The sequence below is a fragment of the Bacillus rossius genome, chromosome 3 (genome assembly GCF_032445375.1).
Source record: "Bacillus rossius redtenbacheri isolate Brsri chromosome 3, Brsri_v3, whole genome shotgun sequence".
In the NCBI taxonomy this organism is placed as follows: Eukaryota; Metazoa; Arthropoda; class Insecta; order Phasmatodea; family Bacillidae; genus Bacillus; species Bacillus rossius.
In genome coordinates, this window is record NC_086332.1 from 50,604,001 (window position 1) to 50,628,034 (window position 24,034).

The 24,034-nt window shown below is 38.7% G+C and overlaps 1 protein-coding gene across 4 annotated transcripts in view; it reads right to left on the reverse strand.

The window, feature by feature from the left end:
- LOC134530669 (M-phase inducer phosphatase-like) overlaps window positions 1-24,034 on the reverse strand; it is a 157,398-nt gene that overhangs the window by 123,739 nt on the left and 9,625 nt on the right. Inside the window, exon 1 of one of the 4 annotated variants that reach the window (XM_063365718.1) lies at window positions 4,429-4,447. The exons of 2 other annotated variants lie outside the window; for them this stretch is intronic. The gene's annotated coding sequence lies outside the window, so the exon portion shown is untranslated. Of the gene's footprint in view, window positions 1-4,362; window positions 4,383-4,428; window positions 4,448-24,034 lie in introns of those variants that run through there. One more of the 4 variants, XM_063365717.1, reaches the window with a different exon arrangement.

Here is a 24,034-nt window from a genome sequence, read left to right on the forward strand (position 1 = left end):
CTATACTACTGATGTGGTCGACTGTGGGGGTGGCCGTTTGAAGGGCGCGCGGGTTTCCTGGTGGCTGAAGTGTCTCAGCGAGATGTGGTCGACTGAGGAGGTGGCCATTCGAAGGGCGCGCGGGTTTCCTGGTGGCTAAAGTGTCTCAGCGAGATGTGGTCGACTGAGGGGGTGGCCGTCCGATGGGCGTGCGGGTTTTCTGATGACTGAAGCGTCGGGCTCAGGAGAGCGGCTCAGCTCCTGGACCTACTGAATGCTTCGTTGAGTTGAATTGTAAAAGAGAGGGGGGGAGGAAATACATAAGTGTCGTAGATGCTGCGACGCCAAGGTCCCCAACTACATTCCCAACCTCTTGTACCCTCCTGAACAATCAAAAATTAAGGAGTTTTTAAGGGCATTTTTATTTCATTGAGTACACAACTATCAAGAAATAAAAAAAATTAATATCAAAAAACTACCTCAGGAAAAGAACAATGTTAAAACGTTAATGCACAAAAAAATAATTTAGTTGTTTATTTCAATTCTTACAGGGAAATCACTTTTGTCCAGAATTATCTCTGGAACACAACTAACCCAAGCAGTGTATCTGAAATTTACACCCCTACCGTTTAAATTTACTTTGCAAGTTCAAAGTAAGACAATAAAACACATCTTTTTAGTTTAAAGGTAGAAACAAACTATAAAAACGAATTTAAATCGATTTTTTATTTAAAATATGCAATTACGTGGCCCGAAATTCGCCATGCAAACAGCGTTGTTTGCTGCTAAGTCGGAATCACAATATCATTAAAATAGCGACATTTATCATTACTTGTATGCTGTCAGTGTCTATAAATGAGTTTTTACGGTTTATTAGCGAAATGGCCCTTAATTTAAAACCAATTAATGAATTTTTAATGATAGTAAGGAGGCAGACGGATCTTGGTAACTATTCCCAAGCCAATGCATATCTTGGGAAAGGGATGATGTATTGTGGGAGGGGGGAGGGGGGACTCACGCTAAGAGCGCCACGTAAAAAATGAAAGGAGAAATCTCTGTACTGGTCTATGTCCAAAGGACGTAAAATCCCAGCTTAACCACGGTCTACTTCAGTCAATGTCCCCGAGTTTCCCTATCCCATAAGTCAATTTTCTGTTTCCCCAGCCCCACTGACCTTCCCCCCCCCCCCCCCCCCCCCACGGTCTGAGAGGACTATCTGGCAAGATAACAGATACTCATACTATCAAAGGACACTTCAAGAAACAATCATAACACGTTGAATATACTATAAATCATCTTCCTGCTCAATATAGTTTTCACAGTTATCATTTTCATTAGCACTGCCAGTCTGAAAATAAAGAATATATTTGATCAAACATCAAAACTTTGATTGTTATTTGACGAAAGATGATACTTAACTACATTTAAAATTAATACACATTTATTTGCATTACGTATAGTTTACATAAGTAAAAAAAAAACTCGATAAGGATTATTAACAGCAAATGGATTTATGATTAAAATATAAACTGGTTTTAAGACACTAAAGCACCATTATATGAGAAATTACAGATACTGTTTTGTAACTAGTATTCAGCCAATTTCCTTGTGTTTTCCAGGTTAAGCCACCGTTAATTCCATTAGTTTTTCCCTAGTCTCCAGTTATTTTTATTTTAAAATAAAATAAATCATCTGCTTCCAAGAACTGGTTTTAATTGCATTTAACGTAGTATTCGGTAATTTTATTAGCATAATTTCGCTGGTAAAGAGCCTACGATACTGAACAGTTTCTCTCACCGCCATCTGTTACCAACCAGAAACGTAAACATGGTGACAGCCGATAAAAAAAAACTCAGCCTTATCGTATCTGTGCGACAGGAAACAGGGGGTTTGCAAAGTTGCAGCAACGTCAGCTCTTTCGCTTGACCACCACAAGTTCACAACAAAGTTCACAAGCTCTGAATACGTCTTGATATAGGCCTACTAACCATGTTGCAGGATTTTCTTTAACGCAATTAACTTAAATGAATCGTCACCGAAACGGCCCACTGATGCGTGAGAAAATAAATACGATTTATTTTTTCCCAACAAACAACAGTTTTGTATTCTAACCTGTTTTAAATTCTCTTGCGCATTCTCTGCAACACAAGCAAAACCAAAGGGAATTTTATACAGGAAGTAATTCCTGATAAATGTAACAAATCTTCGCAAAACATATTACTCACAAGAAAAAATATATATAAATTTTTTAATGAAGATGCATACACGAACAATAATGTATACGTATTGGAAGCGTTTCCCAAATTGGCGCAATCAATCAAAGAGTATTTTTATGACCTGGTAGCTTAAAAAAATTCCAAAATAATGCACATGAAACATATTCTATAGCGGGCGCTCGTTAAAAGTACGAATAGTAATTTTTTTTGGAAACATTTTTAACGTCTTACAACCAAGTTCACTCACCAGGTTAAGTCGTCGTCTAAGTCCCCCAAAAGGTTCCCATCGACGTCTTGAACACTGACACGTTCAGATTATTTTATATTTTGTTGCGTGCGTCTCGTTACCAATGAAGAAAAGACGGTAACACACAAGAAAAATAACTCAAGGATACTGGGGAAGGAATAGGCTATGTATGGCCTACAAAATGGAGTGAATTTGGAAACCCATGAAAATTAGAAATCAGAACGGCAGGACCCGGAATTCGAACCAATCCGCACGATGTATTACAACAGTTTAGATACAGTTTATATTAAGTGCAATTATCAAGGTCATAAATCATTTTGGCAGATTCCGGAACAGTCGACAGTACTTTGGAAAAAAATTGCTCCTAAAAGTTGATAAATTAGTAACTTTAGAAGAATATGATTTCCTTTTTCGGAAAAACAATTCGATGACCACGCAGCGAAGTGTTTCCGTAATCTAATTTTTTTTCTGCACAGAATTTTGTCGGTATTAGTCAGTGTTGCTACAATTTTTTGTGACGATTTTATGAATTACACAATTAATTATAAAATGTTATGTAGAAAATTTGAGAAAATATGTGCTCTATCCAACACTAATTTGTTTTAAATGCATGGCTCAATTCTGTACTGTCATAAAGACATCAAGATAAATAATCTAGTCATGTGGAAATTCTAATTCGTATTTTAAATTTAATAGCCACGCTACTGGGCGCGCTATCGAAGATTTCTTTCCAACTCGAGTACTAGAAAAAAGCCCGACGTAGGGAACTTTACCCCAGCTATTTATTTCTAAAGAGTGACTAAAAACATTAATGTACTGTAAAAATATTTTACCATATTTACTGCTGTTACTAAAACATGTTACAAAACTTCTTAAGACACCAAAGTTAAGTTTTCATATGCAAATTAAAAAAAAATGGATATAAAACTACAAACAATAAAACAAAAATATCTGAGCAGCATAAAGTGAATTATGCGTAAGCTGTTATTCAAAGAAGTTTTCACTTTCCAAAGTTTTGTTTGTAGAATTATTTTTTTGAAGAAAAAAGTGGGGGGGGGGGGGGGGGCTAGATTCTGTCCCCGGTCTTACGACGTCCTCGAGTGTGTCCACCGACTGTCAGGGCCCCTGACCTGCACTTCTGGGTTTCTCAAAGGTACAAGTCTTTAAAGTAACAATTGTCAGAAATAAGCACTAGTAATCACAAGTTGTCGCAAACAAGGGTTTCATGTATCTTTGAGAGAAAAAAAAGTCATCTGTCAGTTACAAGTATACCAAAACTTGTCCATGAAAAGTGTCCGTAAGAAGAGTCAATAACAAGTGTAAATTACAAGTAAAAGTGGCTTGTATGATAGTATAAATAATATATCACTATAAATTATACGTATTTAAATTCATTTGGGTAAGGTGAAATGTCAAAAAAACTCGCAACCCGTAATTAAATTATTATTATCATCACAGAAATGATATATCACAAAGGCAAACTTATTGAAACATTTTCAAGTTCGAAACGAAAAAAGTCTGAAATCAATTGATGACAAACATGTCATTACGGATAAAGTGGCAACAGACAAGTAATGGACTTACACTCGTGATTTTTTGAGACAAAATATGAAAACAAAAATTAGTAATTTTATATTTATTCGCGTCTCTTAATATTCAAAAAGAACATATTTCATTTTTTCTTGTTTTCAAATGTATTACAGTTTAAAAATAAAACCTACTTTATTTTCAAAATGTGTGCTAAGTAATCTAACAAACCTTACATAACCTCACTTACCTCATGTTATCTGACGTAACCAACCTAACACTCAGTAAATCATTTTATTCCCCCCACTTGTAAAGCTGTCTGACTACCTTTCAAGACTTGTAGTATAATTTTGTTAGTCCACTACAAGTTTTGTACCTGAACTTGTTACTTACAAGCTGTAGTACAATTGTCAGCACCAAGAAATTCTTGTAAACTTGTAAGTATTCACTTGTAATTACCAGTAATTATTTCGTTATTTCCACAAACTTGTTAAAACTGCCACATTATGGAGACACTTGTTCCTTTGTGGGACAGGGCCCTGGTGCCTGGACACTAAGTGATTCGCCCGCGGCGCCAGTGTAGCGCGAGATACGGGCTGCACAAACACTGTTAGGTTGCGAAACGATAAAATAAATGCTTCGTCTGTATCGCGGGCAAACATTTCCCTCGTGGCACAGGTCGTGGTCTCGAGATAAAAGTGGGAGCATGGGAACTTGTAGTACTTTCCCAACAGTTCTGTTCGTGGAAAATGTCATAGCAAAATATTGAAGAATACACGAGTGAACCACACACACGAGACAGGAAGGTTATCTCATACGCAAAAACATGCGCGCTCTGGAATAAAATACTTCAGTTCCAATATAGGTACCCAAAAACGCCAACTTGGTTCAAGTTTTTTGCCTATTTGCATAAAACCTATATTTAATTTTAAATATTTGGCTCCGTTAAAGCACAGTATTCGACAGAATCCCTGACGTTGATAGTGAATGGGTGCTACAGATAGTTTTCCCTGTGAAGTCACTGGCGTTATTGGTAATTATTCATTTTCGGGAATGACCACAGCTGAAATAATACTGCATACAGACACTATGACATAGTCTTTGAAAATATCTTATTGTATGATCTCTGACAACGAAGGTATGTTTTCAAAATCAAACACTACAAAATTGTTATGGCATATAGATTGTTGAAACCAACGACGTCTTCCGCATAGTAAAAATATTTAAAAAAAATTGGTTGTCTGTAAAGTCGGTTTACGGACGATAGTTTAACGTGACATCATAACAAAACATTGATGAAATGAATGCATACTTTTATGAATAAAATTGAATCATTTTTATTGAATTATCTCTATTTTGTATGGATACAAAGGAGTGAAATTAAATCTACGATTTAATTGATAAATTTACTTTTATTTGCTCTCATTAATTCAAATATGTTTATTACTTTAACGAAGAGATTATTTTAACTATAACTTTTATACATTTTGCTATTCAACTTCTTTCAATCTGTGTTATTCTGTTAAGGATAGGACGATGATAGGAAAAGTAGGAAACGAATGGGAGTGTTTCAAGTTTAATGTGCCTCGAAAAAGTCAAATCGATGGTTCCAATCGAGTGGAAGAGAGATAGATGCGGCGCAAGCGTACAATGAGTATAACGGGACACCGCGTAACGGGACAATGAGCGTAACGGGGCTCTTTTTCGTGCGTGCAGCCAGCGTTCATCGATTTATTAGACGTTGTCACGTCAAAAATAAACCGTGAACAAATGTTATTTCTGCAACAAAATATTTAACTGGAGATGTTTTATTTTTCCTTCGATGAAGGCGGTTATGTTATGTATGGTGATGCAGAATGAGCTGTCACAACGTCAGGAACCACTAGCAGAACAGAAGTTACTCAAATTGAAATTTATAAGTCCAAAGCTCTTCTTGGTAATGTAAATTTTTTGACGTGACGTCTAATAAATCGATGAACGCCGGCCGGCTGCACGGACGAAAAAGTGTCCTGTTACGCACATTGTCCCGTTACGTTGTGTCCCGTTACGCTCATTGTACGCTTGCGCCGCATCTATCTCTCTTCCACTCGATTGGAACAACCATCGATTTGACTTTTTCGAGGCACATTAAACTTGAAACACTCCCATTCGTTTTCTACTTTTCCTATCATCGTCCTATCCTTAACAGAATAACACAGATTGGAAGAAGTTAAAAAGCAAACATGTATGAAGGTTATAGTTAAAATAATCTCTTCGTTAAAGTAATAAACATATTTGAATTGATGAGAGCAAATAAAAGTAAATTTATCAATTAAATTGTAGATTTCATTTCACTCCTTCTTTGTATACATACAAAATAGAGATAATTCAATAAAAATGATTCAATTTTATTCATAAAAGTATGCAATCATTTCATCAATGTTTTGTTATGACGTTGTCACGTTAAACTATTGTCCGTAAACCGACTTTACAGAAAACCAATTTTTTTGAATACACAGATTCAAAACTCACCCCCCCCCTCACCCCCTCCTGAAAACAATTCCTGTATCCGCCGTTGCGAACATGCTTTGATTTCACTTTAGTACCAAAGGAATAAATGGCTTAACTAGTTGCAATGTAATTTATCTCTTGTTTACAGTGCATGAGTTATTTTTTTTTTCCTGTAGCCGAAGTTACGTGACTGCAGAAAATCTTAATCTGGGTTCGAACTCCGGCCCGGTCATCGTGGTTCCCCGGAACCACCCCAGGCAAATGCTGGGCTAGTTCCTTACCGCAAGTCTACTCCTTCACCAATGTCCTTACCAGCGTCTTGAGTGGAATCTAACAATGAAATAATGGGTTTTAAAAAACTCTTTGTTTACAGCGTAACAAAAAAAAATGCAGCACTATGGCATCACTTCACTAACGCTTTCCAGAAAAGAAGTGGGGAGCCATCGAAGGCCCCACTCCTGAGCATTACAATTTTCGTTAGGCAGAGTCATCGCCTCGTCTTAACATAGGAGTGCCAAATGGAACAAACGTGCCACTACATAGCAATGCAGTTACGCTCTCTTCCTGTTGTTAGCCTACCGTTTCCTAACGCTCCGAGCCTTACACTATTTTTTCCGTTACGCACTGATGACGTCATCGCCTCAACTAACCCTACCGGCAACAGTATGTGGGTCATTCCATGTCAAATCAACACACCCATTTTACATGACCACTTTGGAATCTCCTCAAATTTTGTATAGTGGTAGTAGGTACTAAAAATAAGAAAAATATTTAATTTTAATTTTTTATCTCAAACGGTTTCCAAAATACAGCTATGTAAAGTTTTCAAAAAAGCGCCCAAAAACGCTGGACGAGCGTTTTTCAAATTGCTCTAGAACCTGTTCTAATTAAGCTAGAAAGGTGGGAGTGGTGTCATTTTACTCCATTTTTTATGGACTTTCTTTTGACATATAACACACCATAGGTTGTAATAAAGTTTTTTTTTCTAAACTCAAAATCAAAATTTTGATTTTGAATATATCAAAAAGTGCGTCCCAAAAAATTTTGAAAAAATTCCTACAAGTAGGCTATATTAATGGTAAGCATAAGTTAAAATTTCAAAATGGGCAGATTATGGCTTCATGGTTAAATATTATCTGCAAAAAGGTGAGATTTTGGGAATTTTAATTTGGTAAAGATATTTTACTATGTTCTATTTTACCAACATCAGTAATGCTAATAATTTTACTATCTATAATAAATCTACACAAACATAGGTGTTGGTAGTTATGGCTATGGTTATGGTTATAATAAAACATTTCAGAAGTTTTCTTTCACTTCGCACAGTTTGCAGAGTCTCTTCTTGAAAAATAACTACATGAAAACTGTAAACTGGAAACTAGAATTAGTTTAAAAATTAATAAACTTTGTTTACGCGGCAATGTAGCGATAATCGAGGGTCGCCATGATGGTATGGTCCAGTATGGTCGTATTTATCCCGACAACAACATCGTGTACCTTCGGGAAAGTTCGTATTGATATTAATTTATTATTGAGGTGACTGTTTATTAGATAATGTCTTTATATAAGTGGATTTTAAAATATGTAGGTATCATTCAAGTAATTTTTAAAAAACAGTAAAGAATAAGCTAGAAAGTTTTAAGACTAACATTCAGACTGTAATCAGTCTGCTCCAGCAGGCAGAAAGGAGAGGGCCTGAGGGGGGAGGGGGCAAGCTTTGCTGACAAGTTGAGACCTGCACCTCACAAGAATAGCTCACATAGCAGTTCGTCTGAGTCTGGTGCTCTTGTCAGTAGAATCAGTAGTTATGCTGAGAACAGTGATGTGATAAAGTATTAGTGAGTGTAACTACTAGTAATGTGTGACAGTAGTGAGTACTAATGATAATACAGTTATGTAATGTACATTATACATGTCAATATTTTTATTCAATTAATTATTATTTAAAGACAATTTTTTGTTGAAACTTGTAAATTGCAAAACGGTTTTAATCAATTTTAAATTTTAGACTTTAAAAAATGGAGAAAAAAGTTGTGTTTATTAGATTACAATGTTTTAATCCCTTAAAAAAAGAAAATCATACAGTCAGGGATAAAAAGACATTAAGAAATGTCACATCATGGATGTGCAGTTTATATCCTGAAATTCCAAAGGAAGCTAAAATTTGCAATAAATGTAGGAAAGAAATTACAGCTTTGAAGACAAACTTAAATGCCAATCAACCTGGCCCTTCAGCTAAGCCTTGCTTAGTGGCATTGAATGATGAAATGTCCAGTTCGGATTCAGACAGGGACCCTAACTTTTCTATTTCGAAAATAATAGTAGATCAAATGAATACTTCTCTTTTGAAGCTAGAAGAGTCTCCTATTGACAAAAGGAAAATCCAATCCAAGCAGTATGCAACAACCAAAGCAAGAAAAATTCACTCTGCAATGAAACGAAAACTTTTTGTAGCAGCAGATCCATCATCGTCCAGTCAAGAGGATGATCTTGACCAATCAGTTTTACAAAACCTCAAAGATCAATTTTCCGTTTCAAACAATCGTGTTAAGAAATTAATGATACTTACTTGCCTCCCAGAGGGTTGGGGGATAAGGAAGATTATGAGGGAATTTAATGCGCCAAACTATATGGTAAGACAAGCAAAAAAAAATTTAAAAGAGAAAGGTATATTAGAGACTCCCAATCCCAAGCCTGGTAAGACGCTCTCAGAAGATGTTGTAAATACTATTCATTCCTTTTATCTAAATGATGAAATCAGCAGAGCAATGCCCGGCATAAAAGATTGTGTATCAGTTGTTGAGGCAAATGGAAATAAAACCAAAATATCAAAACGTCTTATCTTGTGTAATCTGAAGGAAGCTTATACTCTGTTCAAGGAGAAATCCCCCCACATTAAAGTAGGATTCTCTAAATTTGCTGAACTAAGACCAAAACAATGTATTTTAGCAGGCAAAAGTGGCACGCATGCAGTGTGCGTATGTACTATCCACCAAAATGTGAAGTTGATTATAGAAAATGCCCGATTAGGAACTCTAACTAATGGTGAATTGAAGTCGTACAAGCAGTGTATGGTCAAAATGCAATGAATCCACCAGCAATAACATGTGTCATGAGGAATGTGCCGATTGTCCTGGGGTTACACCTATACAAACAATTCTTGAAGATGCCTTTGAAGAAAATTTGATAGAAAATGTCACCTTTCGTCAATGGGTGTCTGTAGATCGTTGCACTCTTGAGATTTTAAACAAATCTTCAGAAGACTTTATCACTTTCTTTTTGGAAAAACTTTCACCTCTAATAAAACATGTTATTGCTAAAATGCAGTCTGCTTTCATCAATGATAAAAAAGAAAATTTAAATGAATCAGAGTTTGTGATAAACCTAGACTTTTCCGAAAACTACACAATTGTGGTACAAGACGAGGCTCAGAGCTACCACTGGGCTAATGAACATGTAACTCTTCACCCTTTTGTAATTTATTACAAAAGTGAAGACAAACTCAAACATGTCAGTTTTGTTGTGGTATCAGATTGCTTGGAGCACAATACCGTGTCTGTTTATACGTTTCAAAAGAAACTTATTGAATTCTTGACAAAACATTTCCAGGCATTACCAAAGAAGATTTTCTATTACTCTGAGGGGTGTGCTGGGCAATATAAAAACAAAAAAAACTTCATAAACTTGTGCTACCATAAAGAGGATTTTGATGTTGAAGCTGAATGGCATTTCTCAGCTACGGCTCATGGAAAGGGCCCTTGTGATGGGATTGGTGGCACGGTCAAGAGACTAGCCGCTAAAGCTAGTCTACAGCGGCCATATGACAGTCAAATTCTGACAGCCATTCAACTTTATGAATGGGCAAAACAAAATATCAATGGAATACATTTTACCTTTTCAACCCAAGAAGATCATATTGAATCTGAAAAGTTTCTCGAGGAGCGTTTCAACCAGGCTATTACTATTAAGGGTACTCAAAAATTCCACTGCTTTATACCTGAACCATTGAGTCTCTCAAAACTAAGAGTTAAAGTTTTTTCGGAAAGTCAAACTGAAGACACTGTAGCTGTTCAAAAATCACCAGATAAATTACAAATAAGTGATGTAAATGGCTACATAACGGCAGTGTATGATGAAAAGTGGTGGGTTGCTTATGTTTTGGAGAAGAAGGAAGAAGATGATGAATTAAAAGTAACATTTTTACACCCTCCTGGACCGGCAGCTTCATTTTCATATCCAAGGAAGCCTGATGTGTTGTGGATATCAGTAACGGACGTCCTCTGCAAAGTTGATCCTACAACTCCTACTGGAAGGATTTATACACTTACAGCTGAAGAGACACTAAAAATAACTCAGGCAATGTCAAGTAACAAGTAAATTTGTACTCAGTAAGTAAATGGAATGCCTATTTGTTCATGTACAAACAATTAATACTACCATACACTACATAAACCGTACTGATTTTAGAAATCAACTCTCATTTCAAATATTTTTTACCTATTGAACCCATTGCATGCCCATTTTGAAATTTTGACACATGCTTCCCATAAGTACAACCTACTTTTAAGAATTTTTTCAAAATCTTTTGGGACGCACTTTTTGTTTTATTCAAAATCAAAATTTTGATTTTAAGTTTAGAAAAAAAATTTTTATGACAACCTATGGTGTTATATTTCATAAGAAAGCCCATTAAAAATGGAGTAAATTGACACCACTCCCACCTTTCTAGCTTAATTAGAACAGCTTCTAGAGCAATTTCAAAAACGCTCGTCCAGGGTTTTGAGCGCTTTTTTGAAAACTTTACATAGCTGTATTTTGGAAACCGTTAGAGATAAAAAAATTAAAATTTAATATTTTTCTTATTCTTAGTACATACTACCACTATACAAAATTTGAAGAAGTTCTAAAATGGTGAGGTAAAATTTTAATTCAAAGTGTGTTGATCTGACATGTAATGTCCCATGTGTAATTGTTTCTGATGAGTGTTTAAGTGGTTTTCAGAATCTTGAAGGCCAATTTATGTTTAAAGCCTAGCATAAACAAAGAGCATGATTTACAGACTGTATTAAAAAAAAAGAGCGCGTATAACTCAGTACATGTGACACACTTCTTTGGCAATTCAAACCTAGACTCTTAACTATATCGTAAGAAGGGGTAAAACGGCAGCGAGAGAAAAGAGAGAAAGACCATTTTTTTCTAAATAAACATTAACAAAATTATTACTCATTTCAAAATAACAATAATTATTGATCAATCAAAAATGATTAATTAACAATAAATAGCAATTTCTATAGCTGTTGAAATAATCATACTAATGTTATATTAAAATTTTCAGAACCCAAACTATAGTACGAAAATAATTCTAACTAAAATTTATAAACATTTTAAAAGTAACTCAACTTTGATAAATTTTATTCTCAACCACATAATATTACTTAGTATTATCAAGCAAAACCATTTATACAACTTAATAACAAGATAACATAGTGCGGGAATTTTGGCTTTCATTTATTTTACAAGTATTTAAGAATACTAATTTTTTGTAATTATTAATTTGTTCCAAATAGAAATAAATAAACATGAATTAACAAAATTATTACCTACTTCAAAATAACAGATCAGGATATCAATTATTATTGATCAATATTGATTAATTAACAATAAATATTACTCGCTGTTGAAGTACTCAAGCCATAAAGGAAACTTTTTAGTAAATACCAAAGCTAGGATTGATTGTAATAAATTAGCTTTTAGTTTAATTTTATATTATGTATAGATTAGATGTGATTGAGCACTTCTCCACACTGATTTTGTAGTTCTGCAAATATCACCTTATCATTGAGTTATAGTGAACCAGATTTTGCCAATAGGCTACATAGACCTACTGCAATGTATTCATAGGCATTGATAATGTTCTGCCGTCGAATGAATGCGACGCGAAAACTAAACGGCACGGTACTTCCTCTCAGTAATTCTTTACATTATAACTATATTGCCACAAAGTGAGAATAAAAAACAATTATTATTGTAAACACGGCATTTATTTAAACTTTTTTTGAAACTAGCTTAATCTTAGTTGGACTCAACACATTTGCACGCTCGCGGGCTCATATATTGTGTGCGTGATATAGTTAATCAAATAAAAATACGTGACAAATAATTACCCTGTCAAACTAAAGCGTGAAAAATATCATACCAGCAAAAAATATTTAGTTACACTGCTAAAACAATACTCATAAAACACTGTTTAACAATGCTAATATACAGAAGTACCTTATTCAAATAATACGTACTATAAAGAACACCATTTTCTTGCGAAGATGGCCAGTGGCGTGGTGTAAAATAATCTCAAACCCCGTTGTGTTGCCCTCTGCCCTGGTCAGGGTGGCGTCAGGCGCAAGCGGGTTCCAACCGGCGCGACCCGCCTATCCCTACAGCATGGCAGGGTTCAACCTGAGCCACACGCCACCACGTGGAGCCCGCTCAGGCGTCGGCGTCCGACAAGTTCTCGGCACCGTTCGCAACCTAGTCTCCGTTCTTTTCGCGTCAGAAACGTTTCAAAATACTGTTTCACGAAAACGTTGCATTGAAATTCGACCTTGAAATTTTACTCCCAACGCGCCCAAAGAAATTTTACTTCAAAAGGTATCCTGGCATAAGGAGGTGACTGAAGATATTGGAGATTGACGTAATGAGAGGGGAAACGAGCCCCGGACCCTGACAGCTCTGGTAGTAACGAGCGCAAAATGAGGGTGGGGGTTGGGGGTGGGGGGAGGGGCAGCGACGCGCGACGTCGCGCAGGAAGCGTCGCCGGGGCGTGACGCGCAGCACGTGCTGGGGAACGTTACAGCGGGGGCGACTCCCGGCGCGTGCCCCCGGCCAACAGCTGGTCCGGTCGCCCGTTCGCCTCGCTCCGCCGGCCGCCCCGTTCCGCACATCGACAGTGTTGCCAACCTGGCTGCTGTGCCGGTAGTTTTCAGCGCATTTCAATTACGTCAGCTCACTGCCGCTGCTGCAAGTGCGACAAGAAGCAAAAGAACCTGATCCTTTGAATATACATACTGTATATAAGTCGCCAGCCCAGGTTAAAATTTCTAATACGGTTTTGAGGTAGTTGGTGAATTCACCGCCGCAATCGCCACCATCTCTAGGGCATCGACTTGTGGTGGTCCCTAGCGGACAAGTGTCGAACTCTTCAAACACCCCTTCCCCCTCCCGCTGAACGACCTTGAGCTGCAGTGAATGATAGATGGGGGATGCGGGGAATGACAGCAGGCGACAGTGCTGCGCTCTAACGTGTACATAACAACTAAGACGATACAGGGCGTTACGGCAGCGCACTGCAGCGGTGAAGTTCCCAAGCTGCTCTTCATACGCTTCTGAAAAACGTAGAGTAAATCCTATCCACTCGCGACTTCTATACAGTATATATATTCAAAGCTGATACCAAGCTCCTCTGGGTGACTACGTGACGAGAGCGTCGAGTAGGGAAGGCGATTAGTAACGCAGCCGCTTCCTGGCTGACAACACAGATTGCGCTCGGCTATGTGACAGTCGTTAAGTACACGAACCTATCTACGCTATGGCTTCTACGTCGCGATTTAAATCGCGTATTAAATCTGGCACGCCACTGCGAGGACAAGCTCGTGAGATAGTCTACAATGTTGCAACACATTTCAGTAAAAAAAAAAAAAACTCGTTTAAATTGACGTGCAATGACCCTGAAACCACTGCTGCAACAGGTGTCTAAATATCAACAGTCAGAACGAATGCTAGCAGATGGTAAGGCAAAGAGTAACCAGTTTGACTTTTTGGACACCGACGGATAGGAAAACAGAGCAGAGGAAAATAATCGAAGTAGACGATTTTACATGTGCTGCTGTGCGGCGAAAAATTCGCGCGTTTTATACTAAGAAAATATGTTCCCACATTAAATAAGTTGAATAAGGCTTTGCAAGAAGACGGAGTTTTGAAGTGTAGGAGGGAATGCTTGCGAAACTTGTTGAAGAAGCTAGGATTCCGCTGGAAAAAGTGTCGATCAAAGAAAAAGATTTTGATTGAAAAGTTAGAAATAGCTGCTTGGAGAGGGCGCTATCTTGAACAAATAAGTGGATTTCGTAAGGCTGGCATAACCGTAGTTTATGTTGACGAAACTTGTGTTTATGCTACACAGCAGTCAGATACGGAAATAGGCGTCACAGAATCCATTGAGAAAGGTCCACGGTTAATTTTTGTGCATGTGGGTGGAGACGAAGGCTTTGTTCCGAATGCTGAAGACTACCACGTTATGAATTTGGAAAACTTTTCAATACGGGTGAAAATTGAATTACTGCCAAATTTACCTGAAAAATGTGTTGCAGTACTAGACAATGCCAGTTAGAATGTACAGCTGATTTCATGCTTTCAGTACATAGAAAAGGATTTGTTTAATAGAAAAGGCCGTGTTATAAACAAAAACGGATATATACAATGAATTTATTTTTAAAAAATCAAGTACAAAGACTCGAAATATTAGAAGCAAATTAATTTAGGAAACTACCTCCTAAGTGTTTTAAAGGGCTCCAGGTCATGGCGGGTTGGGCATGAAACTGTTTGTTGAGCAGAGTTGGAGTTTTTTTCTCTTTGGAGCGTATCATACTCATTTAAGAACGTTTCGCTCGTAATTCAAACTCGTCCCAGGGAAATTAGAAACGTGGGGGGGGGGGGAGGGGAAGGAGGGCAAGTCCCCGTTCTTTTAAAAGTGCTCATGGGTTGGTCTGTATAAAATCTCTGTGGAAACCTCCTACAATTAAGGGGGTGGGAGGGGCAACACCTCAAAGGTGAGAATTTGACTTACAATAATTACCGCACCCGGTATAAGAACTTGGAATATATTTTTTCTTTCGCATTTTTTTTTTACGTCGTTCCCCGAAGTTTGGGGCTACGAAGAAAATTCTGTACATTGGATTTGGCTTCTGCCGGATGCTTATGGCCACCTTTCGATCCCTCCCTCATTATCCGAAATACTGAAAATCATACCCAAAACGCATTTCGCGGTATACGGATGCTTTTGGCCACCTTATAAACCCTCAAAGGGAAATGGGAGGGGGCGAATCCCCTCCTCATTCGAAAGGACTCATGGGTTGGATTGGTTTAAGGCTTTGTGTACCCCCGCCCCCAATTAGGGGGGAGGGAAGGACAGAAGGTCAAAGAACAATCTTTTTTTTGTCTTTTTATAGCCCGGTAAATTTAGACATCCGAGGTTACAAAAATTCGCACCCAGCTGAAAATTGGTAGGATTGTTCAAAACACCATTATAAATTAAATGCGAAAAGTCCTCATCGATCGGACACCTGGAAAAAAAATACTCGGGGTCAAAGGTCACAAAAACGGGTTTTTCGCGATTTTCAGCTAAACTGTTAGTTTTATCATAAAATTAGCCCAGACAAAAATTGTAGATCAGATAATTATCTATAAAACCTTATTTTTTAATCTAATTTTACCGGACTATTATGGGGGGGGGGGAAACACCGTGTATTTGTTTTCTCCATAAGGGCAATGTAATACCCCCCCCCCCTTTTTTTCCTGGATCTTCCCCCACGAGGGCCTGAGCCCCAAATTATCGAAAATACGAAAAATTATTTTTATTTCATTTTGAAGTGCACCCGAAGATTTCGGGCACCTTCGGACACCTTTGGTTTTGAGGGGGAGGGGGAAGTCTTAGCCACCGATTTTTCGAGACACTGGAAAATCGACCCACATTCAATCTGATGTGCTTCCGAGGCATTCGTTCAGCCCACACCACTCCGGTTGGAACGAGGAATATTCGATTTACGTTACTTTTGAGGTACCTATTAACAGGAATTTACTTCCCCCGATACTCTTCCCAAATATTTTCATACTTTCTCCTTCGCCATACTTCAAGTTCGTGGTGGTTTGTGTCGTCGTGGCATTTTTTCCCACGAGCGATGATGGCACCCTCCCCTCCCCGTACACGCGATATACAGCAAGCCCGTCGTCTAGTAGTTTAATATTAAGGATTAACAAAATTAAAATTAATGTCTCTAGGTACATAAAGTCAGCACTATTGCTTAACGACACGCATATTGGAATTAATTAAAGGTTGACAAAAGCTTACTGCATGTAGGCTACCTGATATTATTGTAGTATTTGATGTCATAGTCTGTTGATGCAAACAATCAGGGAAAGAAAATATATGTATTTATACAACCAAAACTAAGTAATTTAAAAGTCATAAATTTCTAGAGATAAAGATAAGTTGGCAAACTTTCTTTTAGCTTTAATTTCATACTTTTCAATAATCAACATTAAATCCCTTGCACCCTTGGTTCCCGAGGTTACCGTGGCATCGGTCACAAGTGTAATAAAAACATTTTCATCGATAGCTCAGATATTGGTAGTTTTTAGTTATACGAAAATAAATCTTGGCACCCTACATACAGTAGTTTTCAAGTGATTGTATCAGTAGTTTGCTCACTAAATGTGACTAGAAAACTCGTTTAAGGAGTGCCCGCCTAGTCAGGGGGAGCAGTGACCATGGCATTAGATGTCGTAGAAATGAAGATAAAGGTACAATGCAAGTCCTTTGATTGCTTTCAAGAATCTGTACCGAGAGTGCCATGTCTAAAAATTTATCTGAAAACACGCGATTTTTTTTAAAGCCATTTCACTTCCCTCAAAATAGATTAAAAACCAAATACGACAACCGTACTACTCGTCCACCCTCGTCGTATTCTTAAATGCTTTTCGTAAACAGACCCCACTTGGGTATCTTGAACATTTCACAAATCGCGTGGTTTCCTCTGAAGCTCTGCACACCGAGGCCCTTAAAACTACGTCGACAGCGAGGTGTTTCAGAGATGTTAACAAACGATACAGAAACGTGGACGTCGGGGAAGAAATCGTCCATCACTTATTGTAAGGACACATCCTACCATTTTGCTGGAGTGAATTCGAGAGACCTTATGGTACAATCGTAATGAGAATGGCCGGAACGGGTCTGGAACGCCTCCATACATCGCTGGGCCCAGAAGCCGTGTTCAGAGAGTATTCGGCCGCTGAAGGACTTCGCGCGTTCCTGCGAATCACGCCTCGCACCGGCTTTGACAGCCAAAGGGCACTGCCCCCCCCCCCCCCCCCCCCCCCCCCCCCCCCCCCCCGGCGCCATGTGTTGTTCTTCGAGGTGAGCGCCCGCTCGTCGCCGGATGTGGCGGAACCCGAAGAGAGGAAGAGGTTGGCGTGACGGAACTGCGCATGGCCTCCCGAGGCAGCACGTGGTTCGCGTACAATCGGTCCTCCTCTTTGCGACCACGCCCGTGCGCACACTCCGTCCACCGTGATCACTATAAGTTTTTTTTTCCTACCAACAGCGCCGATGTTCACTGAGGAGTATAGGTACACATCCGAAATTTCTCGTCACCGCGATGGCGCTAGCAGTTAACTTACACAGGATGTCCACACAAATCTGTGATAAAATTTTCCTGACGTATCACCGACTTTCCCTGACCTACCTAAGTTTCAAAATTCCACTGACTATTTTTTAATTCACTTATTTTGGCAATTTTCTGGAAGAAATAAAAAAAACCGCCTCCATCATTCCCATAGCCAGCCTATTCTCTCTTCAATTTCTTGAATCAAACAGAACATCTCATACACCATTTCATAGTGTGTATGACTAAGCACTAAAACACCATTTGAAAAAAAATTGCCGACTTTGTTTTACAATGCTGGTCATTGAAAGCAATCTAAACTATTTCACATCAACAAATATTGCACTCGTAGACGAATGATAGATTGGTGATAATCGCAGAGCTTTCGTCGTCACAGGAAACCTATAGCTCTACGAACCGATAGGGCAAGTATTGAGGACAAACAGGGAATGGTTAACATGGTGGCCACTCACAGTCACCAAAAATATTCCCTGATTTTTCCCTGATTTCCCTGATTAAAAATTCAAAAATTCCCTGATATTTACAATTACAAAAAAACATACTTTTCATAAAAAATATAATATTATAGAAAGAGATTACTCATATTTTAGCACCCTGCTGTATTTTCTTCATTATATACATACGGAAGTTCGTTAAATAACAAATACATTTTAAATATGTCACTTTACATTATAGTGTCCCGTTCAATGACCTGCAGTCTGTGTTTTGTTTTATGTAATGGGGTATTTCAGTGGCGAGCGCTCAAACATTTTTTCACGCAACTTTTGATAACTGTTCTTTAATTCATTTTTGAAATGTAACATTTCTAGTTGTGAAATATTCTTAGTCTTAGTACTCTCAACAAGGGATAACAGTACAGTGCAAATTTTACCTTGTGTTTGATTTAAAAATGAAACAACTAATGGATAAATAAATCTTCACTACATTACAATCAGTACTCCCATCTGTAGCTAAAGCAAATGGTCCACTTACTAAAGATTCAACAGTTTCAATTTAGTTTCACCAGCTATATACTCCACTAAGGCAGATGTTTTTGCTCTCGCACAGCTGTATTTCTGTGCAATTTTTGAGTCCGGAAACAGCTCTATACAAATTACCCGAATGATCGGCTACTGCTATCGGTAAATTGTTCTACCAAAAAACTTGTAAACAATAACTCTGCGTTTGTTACCTTCGTTTCTTCAGATGTAGCGAAAAACGACGATATAGATTTATTGCTCGTCACGGCTTTAAAATGTTCTGCATGTTTCTTTGATTAAATATGCCGTCCTCAGTCATCCCTTCCACCATGCGCAATCAAAAAGTCACACGTGCATACATTACAAAAAGCGTGGCGTTCCAAAACATTTGAAGATGACAAGCATGGCCATTCTTTTAAATAGTTTGGTCGAAAGTTCTGAGGAATAACGTTCTTTTTTTGTTTTGCCCCAGATACACATTGTTCTGTCACACGCTTCATTTCTACAACCGGCACTGAAGAACACAACACTATCGAACAACATATTAAACAGGTTTCACGTCTGTACACACGACAAAAACACTTTGATGAAAAAAAAAATGGCTTTCAAGAAAGTAAATAACACAAGACAGGTTAGCCAAAGTACCGTACAAAAATTATCGTGATGTAAGTAGCTAACAAACGAAAAGACCGAGAATATGTACTAGTTGTATCGTACAACGGACGTAATACCGTACCATTTCTATTACAAAACACAACAATTAATCTACTTATTTCGACAGTACATGCGCACATTTATCAGTTCAGTTATCTGTGCAACCACGTTATGTATTCGAACTGCGTTCACGAAATACGCACACCAGAAACGGAATTTTTTTCCGTTACCCAGCAGCACAAAGCCTCGTTTCCGTAATAAACCAGCGATGTTCCGTAATTCCGTAATATTGTGTTAAATCCGTAATAATTACGGAAAATCCGTAATGGTTGGCAGCTCTGCGGAAATATACATGACACAAAAAATTCCCGGTTATTAAAAAAATTCCCTGATAATTCCCGATCAACGTGATTTCCCTGATAAATCCCGGTTTTCCCGGTTTTCCCGGTGAGTGGCCACCCTGGTTAAACAACAAAACAAATAGATTAAGAACATGTAGATAATTCTATAAGTGGGATATGCAAAAAAAACACACGCTAGACTAAAATACAATGGAAATTTCATTTAGATGTGTTTACTTCTCCGTAAATAAAAAAAAAACATGGGATGTTTGCCTCGTTCAGTAGTGGACATGCGGGAGGTTAACTTGCAGCGCCAATGCAAATTTCGGATGAGTACCTAACGGTTTTTAGGGAACATGTTAGCCCTATAATTTTCAAGAACGCTTTTTTATTTGGTCTATATCCGTGTTTCATTGTTCATAAGGAACAAAGAAAATGAAAGGTGTGGTAACGCGTGGAAGTGCGTTTGATATTCGCCCCCATCCAAAAATGCACTCTCTCGTCTATTGTGTAAGCTTTGCATGGTGGGCGCGTGTGTGTTGGCAAGGGGGTGAGGAGTAAGGGGCGAGTAGGGTATGCAAGCACAGGGCAAAGGGTTGAATACTCACCGCCTGCTGCTAGCTCCATGTGGGGAGGTTGCAGCAAGCTCCAAAAGATGAACACTGTCCCAGAGGTTGGATCTCAAAACATGCTGAGCGGAAAGGAACAACTATCTCGTTTGGAAAATATATAAGTTAGTACTGGACTTCGAGTGAGCTCAATAATACTGGCTAAAACTTTGCGGCGACATTGCTGGTCGCCTTATGTGCAGGAGACCTGTTTCATATTCGTTTCAACCTTAACTGAAATGGGTGAACGTCGGGGTTACGTTTGGAGTTTTTTTTTTTTTTTTTGCGAGACTGTATACAAAGGTGATATTCAGAAGACCCGCGCTTAACTTAATTAATAAATAAAAATTTTATAGTAACTTTATGTCGATGGATTAGTCATGAGATGGGCGCAGTTACACAATTATGAACCAACATTTCTTAAGTTTTTAATCTCGGTTTAAAAAATATATATTACTTGTCAATTAATACGAAAATTAATTAGTATGGAAAATAATCATGCCAAATTCCACGGTTGTGATTTGTCCATTTTTATTCGCAAATAATTGTGAAGATAGCTGTAAAACCATAAAAGTGTATTTTGTAGTTGGTTCCTGATTTCGTAACTGTGTCCACTATCAAACACTTTCTCCGTCGAAACTCTTCATAGATTTATATGATGATGTCGATGAATTAGTGCTTAACGTCTCGACAACATCGGATTCATTAAAGACAACGAGGGTTGACGACATGAGAGTCGAGCATAGATGGAAGGAATAAATGTGTGTGTATGTGTGTGTGAAGCACCCTGAAGAAACACCGCCGGCTCAAGGCAACGTCCGCCCCACTTGCGGAAAATACAGGCGGTGACTCCACCACCGGGTATCGAACACGATCGCCCTAAAGTATCGCACGTTTTCGCGACCACTGTCTGAAGTGGCTTGGCTTGTGGGTTCTAACCGTGTCGAAGACGAAGATAAAACCGACTGTTGGTCGACCCTGAAGTCGCCATCTTTAAGATAGCAGTTACAGTAGGAAACTATCTGCTACCCTCAAGATGGCGACTGCAAGTTCGCCGGATACAGTTACAGAATGTAACTGCGACCCTGAAGATAGCGACTGCAAGGTCGACCGAAACGTCAGTAAACTCTTGGTCTTCAACGCGGCTAGAACCTTGTAGTCACCATCTCGAACTAGCATTTACAGTGTAAAGATGGCGACTGCAAGGTCGACAGAAACAGTTACGGTAGGTAACTGCTACCCTGAAGATGGCAACTGCAAGATTAACCAAAACGTCACTGAAATAGTCGCCTTGGACGTGGCTAGAAGCTTGGAAGCGAGTCGCCACACTGCGGGAGGCGATGGCTGGCGCTACGGTTCCGACGGCGCCCGCACCAGGCCTGTCTGCAACGACATTCGCCCCTCGGGGCGCGGACACGGCCTGGCTGCCGGCGGCTTTGTTCTAAACCCCCGACCGGCGCAGGACCGGGTCGTCGCCGACGAGGGGAGCACGCGCTAAAGAATTATCAGGCCGCGCGCTCTGAAAAGGGAAAATCGCACCGCTGCGATCCCTCGGCTAGGTAGAGACATAAAGGAAAAGAGCTCTCCCTTATCAACAGATACAAACCCCGGGTGGAAGGGAGAGCTGCAGGTTTTCCAGGGCAGGAACGGGAAGGTGCAAGAGGGGCGCGGAGGAATCGGTTCTAGTCTCTCGGCGGCGAGGGACTAAGAACAGACCAGGTAAACCGAAAGGAGGGGAGAAAAAAATATATATATATGTAGTACAGACTGACCGGAACTAGCGACCGGGGGACGTAAGTGTAACGGTCCTTACTCCGCGGGGACCTGCCTGGCGCGGTAACGCAACACCGAGGGTTGACTTGCTGTCAATCACCGGCGAAGACACTTCATTACGTAGCTTGTTTACCCAGTGTCGCGCGCACAAAGCGGGGCTCGCGAAACTGTCCGAGAGGACGTCTCCGGGGGGGGGGGGGGGGGGGGGGGGGGGAAATTCTCACAACCAATCAACAATGCTCGCCATGTTTTAAACATCGCCGCAGGGATGAGATAAGCGAAATGACGAAACAAACTGTCGCCTTAACACGAACTCTTTTTTATAAGACGAACTTGGAACGTGTGAATTTGACAATCAAGAAACTGCGATGGTTTCATCTTGACTGCATTAATTCTTAATATATGCAATTTGCAGAACGTTAATTAATGAATGTAAAAAATTTAAAAAAAAGTTTGCCGCTTTTTCTTGATTTAATAACAGAAAAAAAATGGTCATCGTAGTTCCCATCTTAGGTCCATTTTAAATGTTTAAGATTTCCAGTTATTTGACATAATTTTTTAGGTACTATAGATAACTGTTTCTCATTAAATAAATGTATAGTTTCGTAAACAGTGATAGTGCTACTATCGCTCAATCATTAATTTTTTAGCTATTAAAGTAAATTCGTATCAAGTCAAACTGAATAATATAAGACCCTGACTGCATTAAAAAAAACGAACGTTCCACAGCCAACCTACAAACTGCCAACATTGGATTAAAAAAATTAAAAAAAAAAAAAAAAAGAACGTTCCACAGCCGACCTACAAACTGTCCAATTGGTATAAACAATTTATTATTTAATACTGAAATTTTGCCTTCGTTAACAATGCTTCGTTTACAAAGCCCATAACAAAGCGTCTATTGACATTATTACAGTTGTACTTACACCTAAAAATAAATAAAATTCTAAACGCCAATAACTACACAAGGAAAACTATCTACATCAGCCAGTCACAATTAACTTACGGCATTGTATTAAATTACATACTATGCCTTAACCAAGCCAAATTTTGAATAACGAACGATAAATTGTTATGGCAAAAAAACTGTTGAAACCAAGATGGCATATTTACGTTAGTAACCCACCTCCTTAAGGTTGCAGCAATTATGCTTCTGAAAGCCTGCAAGCTTTATCAGGCTTACTAGTCCCCCACAGATCCAGTTTTCTGCAAGCTTACAAGCTTGAATAAACCTAGAACAAGTTTGACTCAAGGTTACAAGCTTGATTTAAGGTTACCATAGCAAGTTAACTTGGCTGGCCTCATTCAGGCTTACTGCAAGCTTACGAACACAACTCTGTGTCATTACCAAACTTGCCTTGAAACAAGCTTCATGTGGCAAGCTTGCACATCAAATCTAATTCAAGTCCCTCCGCAAGCTTACCGCACGCCAAAATGCTGTGTGTGATAGGGCGTCTATCCGGATCGTATAAATTATATTTATTACTCCATCCAAATTACAGAACCCCGTCCAAACAGATAGGCGGGCTTTTGGATTTTCACATTCGGTAGTATTCAGGAAACCGGATACGACTTTTATCTCAGGATACCAAATTATATTTAGCCGACCCATCTAAAGAAGTAATTAAAGAGTCTGGACGCAAGGAATTAAAATTAATTTTGGTAGTATTTTTATCGTGCAGCTCTCAACTTCGAGGCTTTAAGGAGCCCACCAAGTTATGCGTGTATTTGTATAGGAGTGAAGCCAAGTTATTAAATACTTACTTTAGAAAATATTAACGGATTAAGGA